Here is a 12097-nt window from a genome sequence, read left to right as displayed (position 1 = left end):
TGTCCATCACTACAAGAGCAATAATACTAAGTTGGGCACAGTATGTGGAAAATATTACAGAAGGAGCACATGGCTACCGAATCAGTCCATTCCAATATGAGAAGTATGTCAGAACAGATGGGAGAAAAACAAATCTGGGAAACCTTTTAAAATATCTGCCAGAGCTTGTTTTTGTTACTGTTGTTGGTAGTGGTGGTGTTGGGTGTTTTTTGTTTCAAGACAGGCTCTCACTATGAAACCCTGGCCTGTAACTCAAGAGATTTGCCTGCTGGATTAAACATGTGTGCACCTAACCAAAGTTTATTTTCAAAGTATGTGAGAGGTTGAAGAGATAGTTCAACAGTTAAAAGCACTGGCTGGTCTTCCAGAGGATCCAGGTTCAGTTACCAACAACATCTGTTGGGCTCACAACCACCTATAACTCTAATCCCTGAGGATCCAATGCCTTCTGGGCTCTCTGGGACACCACACACGTGTGGTATACAGATATACATGCAAGAGAACACCCATACACCTAAAAGTAAAGTAAAAATAAGTTTTTTGTGCACGTGTTTACATGTATGTCAAAACCAACAAGAAATCTCCCACGCGAGGGCAAAATATCCAAACTGCATATATTCTCTGACCTGACAATTCCACTGGTAAGTCTATCTCAAAAAAAAAGTCTATAAAACAAGGAGTTCACACAGCAGCCTTGCTTACAGGAGCAAAAGGCAAGACTAACTATACACCCAATATAAAACTGTACGGACGTTATAAAGAAATGCCATAAAAAATGTTTTAGGGCATGAGCTGTACTGACTGCTATGGAGAAAACTAAGTCTTCACCAAAATGTGTATGTTGAAGTCAACCTCTACTACTTCAGAATTTGTTCTGTGTAAGGATGGTGCCACACGCCTTTAATACTAGCATTTGGAAGGCAAACCTGTTAATTCAAGGCCAGACTGATGAAGGGAATTCAGGCCAGCCAGAGAGATACAGAGTGAGACCCTGTCTCAAAAAAAAGAAAAAAGTCTTTAGTAACATTACCTTTAAAGAGGTAATTAAAGAAAATGAGGCCATATGGGTGGGCCCTATCCATGACTAGTATATTTATAAGGAAAGATTAGAAACAAGGTTATGACTGACACAGTAACAGAGCATTTGCAGAACCAAGTGTAGGTATGATCCCCAGCACAGACATCACACTCCCAACAAAAATGGCATGGAAGAATACATGTGTAACCCTAGCACTTGGTAAACTGAGGCAGGAAGTTCACTGCAACTTCAAGGCCAGCCTGAGCAACATAGCAATAACCAGGCTAGGCCATGACTAAGAGTAAGATTGTCTTTAAAATGATGGAAGAAAGTAGCACTGAGGTGATGACAACACCTTTAATCCCAGCACTCATGACTTCCAGGACAGCCAGGCTGTTACATAAAGAAACCCTGTATGTGTGGGTGTGTGTGGGTGTGTGTGTGGGTGTGTGTGTGTGTGTGTGTGTGTGTGTGTGTGTGTGTGTGTGTATGTGTGTGTTTGGGGGGGGGTGCTGATAAGGAAATGGCTTACTTTTGAAAGTGCTTTGCTGCTCACACATAAGGACCCAAGTTTGGATGCACAGAATCCACATTAAAAGCAGTGCATCTGGCCAGGCAGTGGTGGCGCACGCCTTTGCTCCCAGCACTCAGGAGGCAGAGACAGGTGGATCTGATTTGAAGCCAGCCTGGTCTACAGAGTGAGTTCCAGGACCGCCAGGGCTACACAGAGAAACTGTCTCAAAAAGCAAACAAACAAACAAACAAACAGACAAAAAAGGGGTGCATCTGTACTCCCAGTGCTGGGGAGAGGAGAAAATAAAATGGGAGTGGGGTGGAGGTGGGGCAACACAACTTGCCTAGCCAATCAGTGAGCTTCAGGTTGAGCAGCAAGCTTCAGGTTCAGTAAGAGGAATACACACACACACACACACACACACACACACACACACACACACACACACACACACAGAGGAAAGGGAGAGGGAGAGGAAGAAGGGGAGACAACCGTGTGATAACACTCAAAGTTGACCATTTATAAAGGAAAAGCCCTCAAAAGAGAACAACCACATTTACACAATCTTAGACCACTAAGACCAAAACTGTAATTAGTGATAAATCTGTGATATTTTCATGGTAGTTCTCGAAACCTCTACAGTGTCATTAGAATTTTTTTGTTTGTTTGTTTTGTTTTGTTTTTCGAGTTTCTCTGTGTTTTGGTGCCTGTCCTGGATCTCGCTCTGTAGACTAGGCTGGCCTTGAACTCACAAAGGTCTGCCTGGCTCTGCCTCCTGAGTGCTGGGATTAAAGGCGTGCACCACTGTCGCCCAGCTAGAAATTTCCTAATACATAAAATTTTAAGAAGCAGGCTGCCAGGCCAGCCCCTGAAGATATCTTAAGAGCCATAAGAAATATTCATAGCATTTCTCTCAGTAATTCTATTTCAGATCATTTTTCCAAAAGGAAGAATAGTAGCTTATCAAGAAACAATGGGGGGCTGGAGAGATAGCTCAGAGTTAAGAGCACTGGCTGCTCTTCAAGAGGACCCAGGTTGGATACCCAGCACCTATATGGAAGCTCACAACAGTCTGCAACTGAAGTTCCAGGAGATCCAACACCCTCCTCTGGCCTTTGCAGGCACCAGGAACATAAAGACAAAATACCCATACACATTCATTTTTTAAAAAATAATTCAATTTTCTAAAAAGAGACAAAGGGACTGGTGGTAAGGTTTGTTTGGTAGAGTATCCAGCATGCACAGAGCACTTAAACTCAATCCCTAGAAGGGTATTAACCCAGCACAGTGGAAGACACCTGTAATCTCAGTACTCCAAAGGTGAAGGAAAGAGAATTAGAAATTCAAAGCCATCTTGCATGACTCCTTGTTAAACACATACACTTACAATGGAATACTGTAAGAGCAAGACAGCTGATACAACAGAAAAATAAGTAACAACACACAACAAGATTAAATGTTACACATTCTTAAACTGTGAAGAATATCAACATGGTAACACAGGCTTGGTATTAATGGCCCACGATTTTAATTCCAGCAGAGGTAGGCAGCAGCCTGGACTACACAGCAAGTTCCAGGCCAACCAGGGCTACACACTGAAACTGTATCCAAAAAGGAAAAAAAAATTACAAAACAAAAGTCTCAAAAATAAATAAATAAAATCTAAGCAACTAAGAGCTGATCTACCAGGATTTAAGTAAGGAACAACAACCTCTCTTGTAATGGCTTCTGTTATATTAACTACGAAAGTCAGCAAGATATTTAAATGCCTATTATAGCAGTATACTAAGTAAGACAGAAACTTCAGTAACTTACTGAATAGACAGACTGTACTTTATATAATGTTAGAATGCTCAAAATATATCACCTTTACTGGCTTTAAACAAAATTGTTAAATTATTATTCTCAGATTGCTAAAATTTTACGTTATCAAGTGCTAAAAGGTGTTCAAAACAGTAGCAGATACAGAAGGACAGTCTACAAAGAATAAATCTCTAGTTAGATGAAATATCAGGTAAAGGCTACAAGACAAAAAGAAAACTAAGGGTTGAGGACAAGGCCCAGATAGTAGTGTGCTTGCCTAACACACACAAAGCTTGAGTTCAAGCTCCCTATCTTGAGCACCATAGAAAACCAGTCACGGCTGTGAAAACCTGAAACCCTGCACTCAGGAGGTGGAGGCAGCAAAGTTCAAACTTGGCTACACAGTGAACTTGAGGTCAACCTGGGCTACATGAGACCCTGTGCCTCTCCTTTAAAAAGGAAAGAGGGAGCCGGGCGGTGGTGGCGCACGCCTTTAATCCCAGCACTCGGGAGGCAGAGCCAGGCGGATCTCTGTGAGTTCGAGGCCAGCCTGGGCTACCAAGTGAGTCCCAGGAAAGGCGCAAAGCTACACAGAGAAACCCTGTCTCGAAAATCCAAAAAAAAAAAAAAAAAAGGAAAGAGGGAGTGAAGGAGGGAGGAAAATACTTGGGCCTAGATGGCTCAATGGATAAAGACACATGCTACCAAGTCTTAGCCACCTCTTCATTTTCTTCAAATCCTTATCTATAACTCCGATGTAAATTTTATGACAGATTTGTCTTGTTCTTTAGTCACTGGTCCACCACCAACACTAGGAACTATAACTGTTACAAAGCAAGCACACACAGGGTCCTGAAGTTTCTAAATTAGTAAGACAATGAGTGTGGTTTAGATATGCATCAAGTCAGCCGGGTGGTGGTGGCACATGCCTTTAATCCCAGCACTTGGCAGAGGCAGGCGGATCTTTGTGAGTTCGGGGCCAGCCTGGTCTACAGAGCGAGATCCAGGAAAGGCGCAAAGCTACACAGAGAAATCCTGTCTCGAAAAACCAAAAAACAAAGAAATTCCAATCAATAGATATGCATCAAGTCAAAACTTGTTCTTTGAACTCAAAATAAACTCTTTATAATATACTCCTCTAGCTTCCTGATCTACTATCTGCATAAAGAATCAAAAAGAAATTAGACACAGCAGTAAAAAAAAAAAAACACCCTCAGATAAATCAAAGTCATGCACATATCTTGTGCTCATCATCTACATCATGGTGTTGCCCAAACAAAGGCTGATGGGAATGCTGAAGGTGATAAAGCCAAAGTACAGAGGTGAAGAACAAGAGCTAGAAGACACATGGGGCTGTCTACAAGGCCTCTACAAAGAGGGGAGAAAGTACCTCTTTGTAATGGAATAGGAAAAACAATACAAAAAAATGGAGATGCCAAACAGACCAAGCACAGAAAGCTGAAGGCGCTGGTGATGGGAAAAAAGTGTGTGCTTTTTTTGGTTATTGTGTACTTCTAGTGACTTGTCATACCTTATCAAATTATATAAAAATGCAGAACTTAATTTTGCATTTTCGTTAAGATACAATGACAGCACACAGAACACTTCATTGTTTTGGATGGAAGGAGCATGCGTCACTAACAGACTGTTTCCCAAACTTTACTAATGTGGGAGGAAAGCACACTGTTCCCTGCTGGTTCTCAGGAGGGATTCCCTGATGTTGACACAATGCCAATCTCAGCGCAAATGCCTTCTGATGTGGGAAACCCAAATTCATTTCTATCTTCCTCCCTCTTCACCGTCAACATATACTTAGCTCCCTTTTCTGTTTCCTGTATGTGGTGTGTACATATGTGCCTATGTATGTTTCATGTATGTTCGAGCACTTGAGGTTATCTGGGAATCTATCTCTATCTCTCTTCTACCTTTATACACTAATGCAAGGTCTCTTAGTCAAATACAGAGTTCACCAACATGCTTAGTCTTGCTCATCAGCTTGCTCTGGGGAATCCCATCTCTGACTTCTCAAGCTGGTATTACAGGTAGGATATCATGACCACTGGCTTTCCTCACACTTGATTTACCCATTGATCTATTTGCCCAGTCCCTAAATCCCTTTTAAACCAGACATGTTAGAACTATTTGCCTTTGTGTATACGTGTGTTTTGCCTGCACCTTGTGTGTTATGTGTAGCACCCACGGGAAGATTTGCCTGCCCCCGCTTCCCAAATGCTGGGATCAAGGCTTGTACCACCACAAACAGTAGATATGTTTTATTTTGTTTTGTTTTGTTTTTAAATGGGCTATGTGCTAGGGATGTAGCTCAGTTAACAGAGTGCTTGCCCAACATGCATGAAGCCCTGATCTCCAAAATGCACATAAATCTAGCATAGTAGCGCATGCCCCTGGTTCTAGCACTTGGGAGGTGGAAACAAGAAAACCAGAAGTTCAAAGTCATCCCCAACTACAAAAAGAGTTCAAGGCCTGCTTGGGATTCATGAGTGAAAGAAAGAAAAGAGAGAGAAGTTGGGGACTTAACTCAGTGGTAGAGCGCTTACCTAGCAAGTGCAAGGCCCTGGGTTCCATCCTCAAAGTGAGAGAGTAAGAGAGTGAGAGAGAGAGAAGAGAGAGAGAGGGAGATAGAGAGGGAGACAGAGGGAGAGAGGAACAGAGGGACAGAGACAGGGAGAGAGAAAGAGGGAGAGAGAGAGAGGGAGAGACTGAGACTGGCTAGATAGCTCAAAGGAAAATAGTTTCTACTATGCAAATTTAATGATTTGAGTTCAATAGCCAGAACCCACATTAATGGTATAAGAGACTCGACAAAGGTGTCCTCTAAACTTCACATGAGCTGTGGCAGAAGTGTACACACACACAATTTTAATTTTAAATCACACACACATGCACAGATTTTTATAAGTTATGTTTATGATTTTGTGTTGGGCCACATTAATAACTATCCTGGGCCACACCACCAGCCCCAGCAGTATTTGGTTCTGTGACAGTAGGAAAAATAAAAATGTAAAGGAGATAACAATCTCCACCTGGAAATTTTAGGATTCACTAGATTAGTCTGTGGGAGGGATGGGTATAAAAACATTTAGATGTGAAGTAAACACAGCTTCTAAGGTCAGGGGGTGGGGCCTAAAAGGTAGTAATAGAGAGAGCAAACACCTACACAGCTCTGCCTGCAGGTGATGAGTCTTCAAACATTTCATATACTCTAATTGATACAATGTTCCACACGGTGAGGCAGGTGCTGTTACCAGCCTTATTTTTTGTTTTGATTTTATTTGAAACAGGTCTCATGTAGCTCAGACTGGCATCTAACTTCTACAGCCAAGGCTTATGATCTTAAACTCCAGATCTTCCAACCCTCCTTCTAAGTGCTGGGATTACAGGCCTGAGTTACCTGACAGGCTTGCTAGCTTCACTTTTCAAAGGATAAACTGAAGTCACAAAGCATGACATAAGATTGTACATGGCTAATAAATGACAGATCAAAGATTTCAACTCAGGCAGTCTGGCTCCAAAGTCTATGCTTCTAACCCCTCTAAGCAGCAGCATCTCCAGAAATCACGGCAGCAGAACTAAAACAGCAGATGTAAATAAAGAGCCTCAAGAAAATGATGTGTTAAAGCAGGAAGTGTTAAAGAAAATAATGAGCAACACAGCCAAGTCAGAGGTTCTCTTCCTGTGACAGTGCACCAACATGGCAGCCTAGGTACTCAATTTAAAAAGAAACTGGAGAAGGCCCAGCTGTTAAAAGCACTTGCTACTCTTGCAGAGGACCCAAGTTGGTTCCCAGCACCCACAGGCAGCCCTAACTCTAGTTCCAGAGGATCCAACCATCTCTTCTGGCCTTTGTGGATACCAGGCATGCACATGGTGCATATATAAGCATAAATGCAGACAAAACACTCATTCACACAAAATAAATCTAAACTCACTCTCTCTTTCAGCTGGGTCAGGTAGCTCAAGTTTGTAATCCTAACTACTGAGAGAAACTGAGGGAAGAGTATGGCAAGTTCAAGGCCAACTTGATAACTTAATGAGACTCTTAATTTTTTAAAATTAAAAACTTAATTTTTTTTTGAGACATGATCTCTTGTAATTCAGACTGGCCTAGAACTCCATATCACCAAGGCTGACCTTAAACTTCTTCCACACCCTCCTGTACTCCCCAAGTGTTAAGATTATAGGAATGTGCTACCTTGACCAGTTTAATTTTTCTCAACTGCAAGAAGGACACATTTAGGTGACAAAATATTTGTAGTCTCTTCATGGAATAAATACAGTCTGAGACCAATGTTCCAGCGTAACTAGTGAAGAGGAACTCTGACACCCTGAACTTACGACACCAGCAATGGCAGACAAAGATGAATAAACACTAAAAAATGCTTCAGTAAAATACTTTGGACAGAAGAGATGAGGACTAAAAGTAGAAACTCAGGAGGGGCAAAACATCACATGACCAGGAAACTTGACACTGCAAGGGGGAAGGAGGCTGAAATAAGCTACTATTTGCAAACAAAGAAATACAGGAAGATGAGGAAACAGGCGTTAAGTCTGGATACATTTTAGGAGAGTAAGAGAATAATTACCAGAGATTTCCTAATTGATGGCAAACTTTCCAGATAGTCAGCTGCAGAAGACACTGCACTAAACAGACAGATGAGGTCAAGCAAGGAGCTTAGCAATAGTTTCAGTGAGTCCAGAATAGGATATGGCTGGCCAGGCAAATAAAGTAATCTCAGGAGACAAAACATGAGGGCCTATAGGATGTGCAGAAAAGCAGAATGGTAACCCTCAGACATTACCAATTTAACTCATCCAATAAATATTTATTAAAGGGATACAGGATGATCATACCAAGTCAAAGCCCTTGATTCACAGACTTTTTTATGTTCTATTAGGGGAAACTTAGAGCAAACATTTTGCAAAGACTGAAAAGGCACTATCATAGAAAGACAGAATAGCCCTTTAACATTGAGGGACAAAGAGAGCTGTTTATGGGAGAAAAATGCACCCAATATGAACTGTTCCCCTTCATAAGAGATCGTGTAGCCTAAAATGATTAAATATTTCTTATCCTCTTAAAAAAAAAAAAAACTAAAATGAGAACTCCATTTAAATTGTAGCACTATAAATCAATGTGCAGTTTGACCTGATCTTCCAAGCCCCTATTAGTGCTCCTTCCCAAAAAAGACAAGAGTACATAATTTTCCAAATTTAATGGCTTTCAGTTAAATATTTTTATCAGAGTACACATAAAAATAACTAGAAGTGCTTCTCTCATAGATCATGAGATGACAAGTGGAGCAGCTTTAACTAGATTCAGCAGCTCACAAAAGAGGACACAGAGTTGGGAGGGGAACATGTTGGGGAGAGGGTTGGGTGGCAGAGGAGGGAAATAGGGATGAATATGATCAAAATATAAAATACTTTGTATACAGGAATGAAAATATAAAAGAATAAAAACATTTTTAAAAATATTTCAAATGCAAAAAAAACTAAGAAAATAAATCTTGACATTTTGTAAACTTTGTAAACTTCAGGATTTAGTCTTGATGAGCTTGCTCAGATTACTGGAGAGGGGAAATGTTTATTAAGCACAGGGGGTTGGTCACAATATGAAAATATTTTAAGAGAATTTAACAGAAGACAAGACACCTTTGGGTCCTGAACAAATTACTGTGCATATATATATATATATATTTTTTTTAAAGCTCCTTTTTATTACTCAATTAACCACCATCTCTTATTTCCTTGCCTCAGTCTAAAACTAAAAAATTCAAACTAATTATTAATTTTTATTTATTATTACTGTATTTGTTTTTTTGTTTTGGTTTGGTTTTTTTGTTTGGTTTTTTGGGGTTTTTTTGTTTGTTTTTCGAGACAGAGTGTCTCTGTGTAGCTTTGCGCCTTTCCTGGAACTCCCTCTGTAGTCCAGGCTGGCCTCGAACTCACAGAGATCCGCCTGGCTCTGCCTCCCGAGTGCTGGGATTAAAGGCGTGCGCCACCACCGCCCGGCTACGGTGTGTATTTGTAAGTGTGTACACATGCATGATGGCAAGAGCGTGACTATCAGGGACAACTCTTGTCTTTTTCAGGACAGGGACTCTCTAGCCCTGGCTGTCTAAGAAATTTATGTAGGCCAGGCGAGCCTTGAACTCAGAGATCCACCTGCCTCTGCCTCCCAAGAGCTAGGATTGAAGTCATGAACCACTAAATCTAGCTAGATAACAACTTTTGAGAATCAGGCTTCTCTCCTTCCACCATGGGTTCTGAGGATCCAACTAAGGTAGTCAGGCCTGCCTGACAAGTGCTTTTATCCACTGAACCATCTCACCAACCCAGTTACTTAATTAAAAAGAAAACAGAAAAAAACGCAAATTGGTGCACATACAAACTTTCTAAATAAATACAAATTGGCCCACACATAAACTTTTTAAATATAGAAGACTAAAAAATACAGTAGTAGATAAGTGCTCCAATTTTATACTCCTATGTCACATTACGGCTACCTGTATTTTGGAAGATTTAGCACCATACCTACAAACTACAGAAAGCCAATTTGGATACACCACTCTGGTGTTTCTTAACAAACAATGCTATTTTCTATACAAATGAGCAGTAATGGGAAAATTCTTTCTCAAACACGAGCCACCGTTACAAGGATGCATTACACAACTGGAGCTCATTTAGTTTGCAACGTTAATATTCAACACTGCTGCGTTTTATAACCCAAGGACACAATTCCAGTGATACAAGAAGCCTAAAAATATTACTCAAGTTTTGGGGGTTAAAAATTAAAACCAAGGGTGGTAATTTAAGTAGCTTGTGCCTGTAATCCTAGCACTTGGGAGGCAGAGACTACTTCTGTCAGTTTCCCCTGATGGAACATAAATAAGTCCTGTAAAGAGAGACTTGGAAGGAATGTCCCTTTAAGTTCAAGGCTAGCCAGAACTAAATATGGAGACCCTGTTTCAAAATAAAAAATAAACCCAAAAGCCGTTTTTAATGTTAAAACTAAAGCATGCAACTCTAAGTTGCAATTCTAACAAAGACTAATCAGGTGTATAATTAAATTCTCTTTTCGGCTCACTTTTAGCACCACACACCGAATTTCAGTTCCTTATGTCAAGTCAAGTCACATTAGTCAGTGTGGCAAAGAACTGCTCCCACAAGAGAGTACAGCCAAGGGGCCCTTCAAAGTTCATGCCTACCCAAGTGGCTGCAGACAGTGTGTATCCCCTGGCCAAAAATAACCTAAGATTTTAAACCTTCTCGTACTTCAGGTGCATCTCAGGCAGCCATCAACGCAGGCAACATGACTTCCAACAAAAAAAAAACCACCACCTTATTCTGAACCGAGGTGCTGAGTGGAGTCACCCACTAAGGCCGCAAGGTGTTGTCTGAATTTGGTGAGCCCTGACTTGTAGGAGTTAAAACTCTCACCCCTTATGCTGCGATGACGTAATCTTCCACACTGCATTTCTCCCGGACTTAAAGGGGTGGAAAGAGGAATTTAAAAAAAAAAAAAAAAAAAAAAAAAAAACCAACAAAGAAAAAATTTCCTGCTAGTAATGAGGAACCGAGCAAGCGGCCAGGCGGGGGTTCGGGAGGCACTCAGGCAGGTTCCGGAAGGGAAGGAGGCCGGCCCAGTCGTGGAAGCCCCGGGAGCCCCGGGCAGGAGAGGGCAGACACAGCGCGGGGCTGCGGACCGCCGAGGGGCGCAGGCGCAGAGCCGCCCGGTCCGTCACCGCGGCCCCGGCCCGGCCCTGCGGCCGCAGTTCCGCTCCCCTCCCCCGCCCGCCGCAACGCGTCCTCGGCGGGGCCCGGGAAGCAGGAAGTCGAGGCCGACTACGTAGCGGCAGCCCCCGGCCTCCGACCCGGGACCCGGCCCTACGTCCGCTGTCCCGCATCCCGGCGCTCCCGGAGCCCGCGGGCGGCCGGAGGGGGAGGGGAGCGGGTGGGATGGGTGTGCCTGGTGAACTCGCGGCCACTGACAGATCGGCAGCGTTGCGCCCTCCCGCCGCCGCCATCCCCGGCCGCGCCGAGCTGCCATTCGGGGCCCCAAGCCTCTCCGCGACCCCGCCTCGTTCCCCTCAGAACCCGGGCCCGCGGGCGCACGCGAACCCGGCAATCCCTCCCTCGAGGCCCGCAGGCACCGGGATGACCCCGACCGCGAGCATCCTCGAGGACCGAGGGCGGGCGGGGGGCGCGCGACTGGGACCGGGCGGTGCACAACACGCTCCCGCGGGGAGGCTACTCGGGCCCCGCACTCACCTCAGCTTCTCCGCCGGGGCGTTGGCAGCACTGCGCGGGGCCTCCTCGGCTGCCGGACAGGGGCACGCGCCTGACGTCAGCACGCAGGGGACGCACAGTTGGGTGCCCGCGGAAGTGGGAGGGGCAAAGAGAAAGAAGGGGCCAGAATGGCCCTGGTGGGCGGGGCTTAGCGATAGCTCCGCCCGTGTGGCGCTCGCGCGGGTTGTGGGTTCCTCCCATGGTCAGGTTTATTCTCTGCACCACTTAACAGTGATTTTATTCGTAATTAAACTATGAACAGAAATGTTCACAATGTTGTCACTAAAGTTTATTTTGATCCTTGAAACTTTGTGAAGAAAAGCGTTGTAAATGTCTTATTTTTTATTTTGTTTTTTGTTTTTGTTTTTTGTTTTTCGAGACAGGGTTTCTCTGTGTAGCTTTGCGCCTTTCCTGGGACTCACTTGGTAGCCCAGGCTGGCCTCGAACTCACA

At 43.4% G+C, this 12097-nt stretch overlaps 1 protein-coding gene across 2 annotated transcripts in view; it reads right to left on the bottom strand.

Annotated features, from left to right (window-relative positions):
- The window catches only part of Cdc42 (cell division cycle 42), a 43175-nt gene extending 31425 nt beyond the window's left edge, over window positions 1–11750 (bottom strand). For both annotated transcript variants that reach the window (XM_052716053.1, XM_052716052.1), the window contains exon 1: window positions 11628–11750. The gene's annotated coding sequence lies outside the window, so the exon portion shown is untranslated. The remainder of the gene's footprint in view (window positions 1–11627) is intronic.
- Between the last annotated feature and the right edge of the window lie 347 nt (window positions 11751–12097).

Source organism: Peromyscus californicus, unplaced genomic scaffold (assembly GCF_007827085.1).
Source record: "Peromyscus californicus insignis strain IS unplaced genomic scaffold, ASM782708v3 Scaffold_5__1_contigs__length_169319896, whole genome shotgun sequence".
Classification (NCBI taxonomy): Eukaryota; Metazoa; Chordata; class Mammalia; order Rodentia; family Cricetidae; genus Peromyscus; species Peromyscus californicus.
The sequence above is the reverse complement of the archived record's forward strand: the minus strand, read 5'-3'. Positions and strand labels throughout refer to the sequence as shown.